Source organism: Oncorhynchus clarkii, chromosome 32 (genome assembly GCF_045791955.1).
Source record: "Oncorhynchus clarkii lewisi isolate Uvic-CL-2024 chromosome 32, UVic_Ocla_1.0, whole genome shotgun sequence".
Lineage (NCBI taxonomy): Eukaryota > Metazoa > Chordata > Actinopteri > Salmoniformes > Salmonidae > Oncorhynchus > Oncorhynchus clarkii.
This window is the reverse complement of record NC_092178.1, coordinates 7919229-7926728: the sequence shown is the minus strand read 5'-3', so window position 1 is coordinate 7926728 and position 7500 is coordinate 7919229. Positions and strand designations below refer to the sequence as shown.

The 7500-nt window shown below is 37.8% G+C and overlaps 1 protein-coding gene across 1 annotated transcript in view; it reads left to right on the top strand.

Annotated features, from left to right (window-relative positions):
- Positions 1 to 7500, top strand: part of LOC139392147 (gamma-aminobutyric acid type B receptor subunit 1-like) — a 157448-nt gene that overhangs the window by 104720 nt on the left and 45228 nt on the right. The gene's annotated exons all lie outside the window — the stretch shown is intronic.

The window sequence follows — 7500 nt, the reverse complement described above, 5'->3', positions numbered from 1 at the left end:
TGCATACCTACTGTATATCTACTGTATATCTACTGTATATCTACTGCATACCTACTGTATACCTACTGTATACCTACTGTACATCTACTGCATACCTACTGTATACCTACTGTATATCTACTGTATATCTACTGTATACCTACTGTATACCTACTGCATACCTACTGTATACCTACTGTATATCTACTGTATATCTACTGTATACCTACTGTATACCTACTGCATACCTACTGTATACCTACTGTATATCTACTGCATACCTACTGTATACCTACTGTATATCTACTGCATACCTACTGTATACCTACTGTATATCTACTGTATATCTACTGTATATCTACTGCATACCTACTGTATACCTACTGTATATCTACTTTATATCTACTGCATACCTACTGTATACCTACTGCATACCTACTGTATACCTACTGTATATCTACTGCATGTCTACTGTATACCTACTGCATATCTACTGTATACCTACTGTATATCTACTGTATATCTACTGCATGTCTACTGTATAACTACTGCATATCTACTGTATACCTACTGCATATCTACTGCATACCTACTGTATATCTACTGTATATCTACTGCATGTCTACTGTATATCTACTGTATACCTACTGCATATCTACTGTATATCTACTGCATATCTACTGTATACCTACTGCATATCTACTGTATAACTACTGCATACCTACTGTATACCTACTGTATATCTACTGTATATCTACTGTATGTCTACTGTATGTCTACTGTATACCTACTGTATATCTACTGTATATCTACTGCATGTCTACTGTATACCTACTGCATACCTACTGTATATCTACTGTATATCTACTGCATGTCTACTGTATAACTACTGCATACCTACTGCATATCTACTGTATACCTACTGCATATCTACTGTATAACTACTGTATATCTACTGCATGTCTACTGTATACCTACTGCATACCTACTGTATATCTACTGTATATCTACTGCATGTCTACTGTATAACTACTGCATACCTACTGCATATCTACTGTATATCTACTGCATGTCTACTGTATACCTACTGCACATCTACTGTATACCTACTGTATATCTACTGTATATCTACTGCATGTCTACTGTATAACTACTGCATATCTACTGTATACCTACTGCATATCTACTGCATACCTACTGTATATCTACTGTATATCTACTGCATGTCTACTGTATATCTACTGTATACCTACTGCATATCTACTGTATATCTACTGCATATCTACTGTATACCTACTGCATATCTACTGTATAACTACTGCATACCTACTGTATACCTACTGTATATCTACTGTATATCTACTGTATGTCTACTGTATGTCTACTGTATACCTACTGTATATCTACTGTATATCTACTGCATGTCTACTGTATACCTACTGCATACCTACTGTATATCTACTGTATATCTACTGCATGTCTACTGTATAACTACTGCATACCTACTGCATATCTACTGTATACCTACTGCATATCTACTGTATAACTACTGTATATCTACTGCATGTCTACTGTATATCTACTGTATACCTACTGCATATCTACTGTATATCTACTGCATATCTACTGTATACCTACTGCATATCTACTGTATAACTACTGCATACCTACTGTATACCTACTGTATATCTACTGTATATCTACTGTATGTCTACTGTATGTCTACTGTATACCTACTGTATATCTACTGTATATCTACTGCATGTCTACTGTATACCTACTGCATACCTACTGTATATCTACTGTATATCTACTGCATGTCTACTGTATAACTACTGCATACCTACTGCATATCTACTGTATACCTACTGCATATCTACTGTATAACTACTGTATATCTACTGCATGTCTACTGTATACCTACTGCATACCTACTGTATATCTACTGTATATCTACTGCATGTCTACTGTATAACTACTGCATACCTACTGCATATCTACTGTATACCTACTGCATATCTACTGTATAACTACTGTATATCTGCTGTCTACTGCATATCTACTGTATATATACTGCATATATCTGTATATCTACTGTATATCTGCTGTCTACTGCATATCTACTGTATATCTACTGCATACTTACTGTATATCTACTGCACATCTACTGCACATCTACTGTATATCTACTGTATCTACTGTATAACTACTGTATATCTGCTGTCTACTGCATATCTACTGTATATATACTGCATATATCTGTATATCTACTGTATATCTGCTGTCTACTGCATATCTACTGTATATCTACTGCACATCTACTGCACATCTACTGTATATCTACTGTATCTACTGTATATCTACTGTATATCTACTGTATATCTACTGTATATCTGCTGCATAGCTACTGCATATCTACTGCATATCTACTGCATATCTTCTGTCTACTGCATATCTACTGTCTACTGCATATCTACTGCATATCTACTGTAAATCTACTGCATATCTACTGTATATCTACTGTACATGTACTGCATATCTACTCCATATCTACTGCATATCTACTGCATATCTACTGTCTACTGCATATCTACTGCATATCTACTGTATATCTACTGTACATCTACTGCATATCTACTGCATATCTACTGCATATCTTCTGTCTACTGCATATCTACTGTCTACTGCATATCTACTGCATATCTACTGTAAATCTACTGCATATCTACTGTATATCTACTGTACATGTACTGCATATCTACTCCATATCTACTGCATATCTACTGCATATCTACTGTCTACTGCATATCTACTGCATATATACTGTATATCTACTGTATATCTACTGCACATCTACTGCACATCTACTGTATATCTACTGTATCTACTGTATAACTACTGCATATCTTCTGTCTACTGCATATCTACTGTCTACTGCATATCTACTGCATATCTACTGTAAATCTACTGCATATCTACTGTATATCTACTGTACATGTACTGCATATCTACTCCATATCTACTGCATATCTACTGCATATCTACTGTCTACTGCAAATCTACTGCATATATACTGTATATCTACTGTAAATCTACTGCATATCTACTGTATATCTACTGTACATGTACTGCATATCTACTCCATATCTACTGCATATCTACTGCATATCTACTGTCTACTGCAAATCTACTGCATATATACTGTATATCTACTGTACATCTACTGCATATCTACTGCATATATACTGTATATCTACTGTACATGTACTGCATATCTACTCCATATCTACTGCATATCTACTGCATATCTACTGTCTACTGCATATCTACTGCATATATACTGTATATCTACTGTATATCTACTGCATATCTACTGCATATCTACTGTCTACTGCATATCTACTGCATATATACTGTATATCTACTGTATATCTACTGCATATCTACTGTCTACTGCATATCTACTGCATATCTACTCCATATCTACTGCATATCTACTGCATATCTACTGTCTACTGCAAATCTACTGCATATATACTGTATATCTACTGTACATCTACTGCATATCTACTGCATATATACTGTATATCTACTGTACATGTACTGCATATCTACTCCATATCTACTGCATATCTACTGCATATCTACTGTCTACTGCATATCTACTGCATATATACTGTATATCTACTGTATATCTACTGCATATCTACTGCATATCTACTGTCTACTGCATATCTACTGCATATATACTGTATATCTACTGTATATCTACTGCATATCTACTGCATATCTACTGTCTACTGCATATCTACTGCATATATACTGTATATCTACTGTATATCTACTGCATATCTACTGCATATCTACTGTCTACTGCATATCTACTGCATATATACTGTATATCTACTGTACATGTACTGCATATCTACTCCATATCTACTGCATATCTACTGCATATCTACTGTCTACTGCATATCTACTGCATATATACTGTATATCTACTGTATATCTACTGCATATCTACTGCATATCTACTGTCTACTGCATATCTACTGCATATATACTGTATATCTACTGTATATCTACTGCATATCTACTGCATATCTACTGTCTACTGCATATCTACTGCATATATACTGTATATCTACTGTATATCTACTGCATATCTACTGCATATCTACTGTCTACTGCATATCTACTGCATATATACTGTATATCTACTGTATATCTACTGTATATATACTGTATATCTACTGTATATCTACTGTATATATACTGTATATCTACTGTACACCTACTGCAAATCTACTGCATATTTTTTATTTTTTTATTTTATTTCACCTTTATTTAACCAGGGAGGCTAGTTGAGAACACCTTTATTTAACCAGGTAGGCTAGTTGAGAACACCTTTATTTAACCAGGTAGGCTAGTTGAGAACACCTTTATTTAACCAGGTAGGCCAGTTGAGAACACCTTTATTTAACCAGGTATGCTAGTTGAGAACACCTTTATTTAACCAGGTAGGCTAGTTGAGAACACCTTTATTTAACCAGGGAGGCTAGTTGAGAACACCTTTATTTAACCAGGTAGGCTAGTTGAGAACACCTTTATTTAACCAGGGAGGCTAGTTGAGAACACCTTTATTTAACCAGGTAGGCTAGTTGAGAACACCTTTATTTAACCAGGGAGGCTAGTTGAGAACACCTTTATTTAACCAGGGAGGCTAGTTGAGAACACCTTTATTTAACCAGGGAGGCTAGTTGAGAACACCTTTATTTAACCAGGGAGGCTAGTTGAGAACACCTTTATTTAACCAGGTAGACTAGTTGAGAACACCTTTATTTAACCAGGTAGGCTAGTTGAGAACACCTTTATTTAACCAGGGAGGCTAGTTGAGAACACCTTTATTTAACCAGGGAGGCTAGTTGAGAACACCTTTATTTAACCAGGGAGGCTAGTTGAGAACACCTTTATTTAACCAGGGAGGCTAGTTGAGAACACCTTTATTTAACCAGGTATGCTAGTTGAGAACACCTTTATTTAACCAGGTAGGCTAGTTGAGAACACCTTTATTTAACCAGGGAGGCTAGTTGAGAACACCTTTATTTAACCAGGGAGGCTAGTTGAGAACACCTTTATTTAACCAGGGAGGCTAGTTGAGAACACCTTTATTTAACCAGGTATGCTAGTTGAGAACACCTTTATTTAACCGGGTAGGCTAGTTGAGAACACCTTTATTTAACCGGGTAGGCTAGTTGAGAACACCTTTATTTAACCAGGTAGGCTAGTTGAGAACACCTTTATTTAACCGGGTAGGCCAGTTGAGAACACCTTTATTTAACCAGGTAGGCTAGTTGAGAACACCTTTATTTAACCAGGGAGGCTAGTTGAGAACACCTTTATTTAACCAGGTAGGCTAGTTGAGAACACCTTTATTTAACCAGGGAGGCTAGTTGAGAACACCTTTATTTAACCAGGGAGGCTAGTTGAGAACACCTTTATTTAACCAGGTAGGCTAGTTGAGAACACCTTTATTTAACCAGGGAGGCTAGTTGAGAACACCTTTATTTAACCAGGGAGGCTAGTTGAGAACACCTTTATTTAACCAGGGAGGCTAGTTGAGAACAAGTTCTCATTTACAATTGCGACCTGGCCAAGATAAAGCAAAGCAGTTCGACAGATACAACGACACAGAGTTACACATGCAGTAAAACAAACATACAGTCAATAATACAGTATAAACAAGTCTATATACGATGTGAGCAAATGAGGTGAGAAGGGAGGTAAAGGCAAAAAAAGTAAAAATAAAAAAGTAAATACAATATAGCAAGTAAAACTCTGGAATGGTAGATTTGCAATGGAAGAATGTGCAAAGTAGAAATACAAATAATGGGGGGCAAAGGAGCAAAAGAAATAAATTAATTAAATACAGTAAGGAAAGAGGTAGTTGTTTGGGCTAAATTATAGGTGGGCTATGTACAGGTGCAGTAATCTGTGAGCTGCTCTGACAGTTGGTGCTTAAAGCTAGTGAGGGAGATAAGTGTTTCCAGTTTCAGAGATTTTTGTAGTTCGTTCCAGTCATTGGCAGCAGAGAACTGGAAGGAGAGGCGGCCAAAGAAAGAATTGGTTTTGGGGGTGACTAGAGAGATATACCTGCTGGAGCGTGTGCTACAGGTGGGAGATGCTATGGTGACCAGCGAGCTGAGATAAGGGGGGACTTTACCTAGCAGGGTCTTGTAGATGACATGGAGCCAGTGGGTTTGGCGACGAGTATGAAGCGAGGGCCAGCCAACGAGAGTGTACAGGTCGCAATGGTGGGTAGTATATGGGGCTTTGGTGACAAAACGGATTGCACTGTGATAGACTGCATCCAATTTGTTGAGTAGGGTGTTGGAGGCTATTTTGTAAATGACATCGCCAAAGTCGAGGATTGGTAGGATGGTCAGTTTTACAAGGGTATGTTTGGCAGCATGAGTGAAGGATGCTTTGTTGCGAAATAGGAAGCCAATTCTAGATTTTATTTTGGATTGGAGATGTTTGATATGGGTCTGGAAGGAGAGTTTACAGTCTAACCAGACACCTAAGTATTTGTAGTTGTCCACGTATTCTAAGTCAGAGCCGTCCAGAGTAGTGATGTTGGACAGGCGGGTAGGTAGCGGGTAGCGATCGGTTGAAGAGCATGCATTTAGTTTTACTTGTATTTAAGAGCAATTGGAGGCCACGGAAGGAGAGTTGTATGGCATTGAAGCTTGCCTGGAGGGTTGTTAACACAGTGTCCAAAGAAGGGCCAGAAGTATACAGAATGGTGTCGTCTGCGTAGAGGTGGATCAGAGACTCACCAGCAGCAAGAGCGACCTCATTGATGTATACAGAGAAGAGAGTCGGTCCAAGAATTGAACCCTGTGGCACCCCCATAGAGACTGCCAGAGGTCCGGACAGCAGACCCTCCGATTTGACACACTGAACTCTATCAGAGAAGTAGTTGGTGAACCAGGCGAGGCAATCATTTGAGAAACCAAGGCTGTCGAGTCTGCCGATGAGGAAGTGGTGATTGACAGAGTCGAAAGCCTTGGCCAGATCAATGAATACGGCTGCACAGTAATGTTTCTTATCGATGGCGGTTAAGATATCATTTAGGACCTTGAGCGTGGCTGAGGTGCACCCATGACCAGCTCTGAAACCAGATTGCATAGCAGAGAAGGTATGGTGAGATTCGAAAAGGTCGGTAATCTGTTTGTTGACTTGGCTTTCGAAGACCTTAGAAAGGCATGGTAGGATAGATATAGGTCTGTAGCAGTTTGGGTCAAGAGTGTCCCCCCCTTTGAAGAGGGGGATGACCGCAGCTGCTTTCCAATCATATCTACTGTATATCTACTGTCTACTGTATACCTACTGTATATCTACTACATATCTACTGTATATCTACTGCATATATATATATACTGTATATCTACTGTATATCTACTGTATATCTACTGCATATATATATACTGTATATCTACTGTATATCTACTGTATATC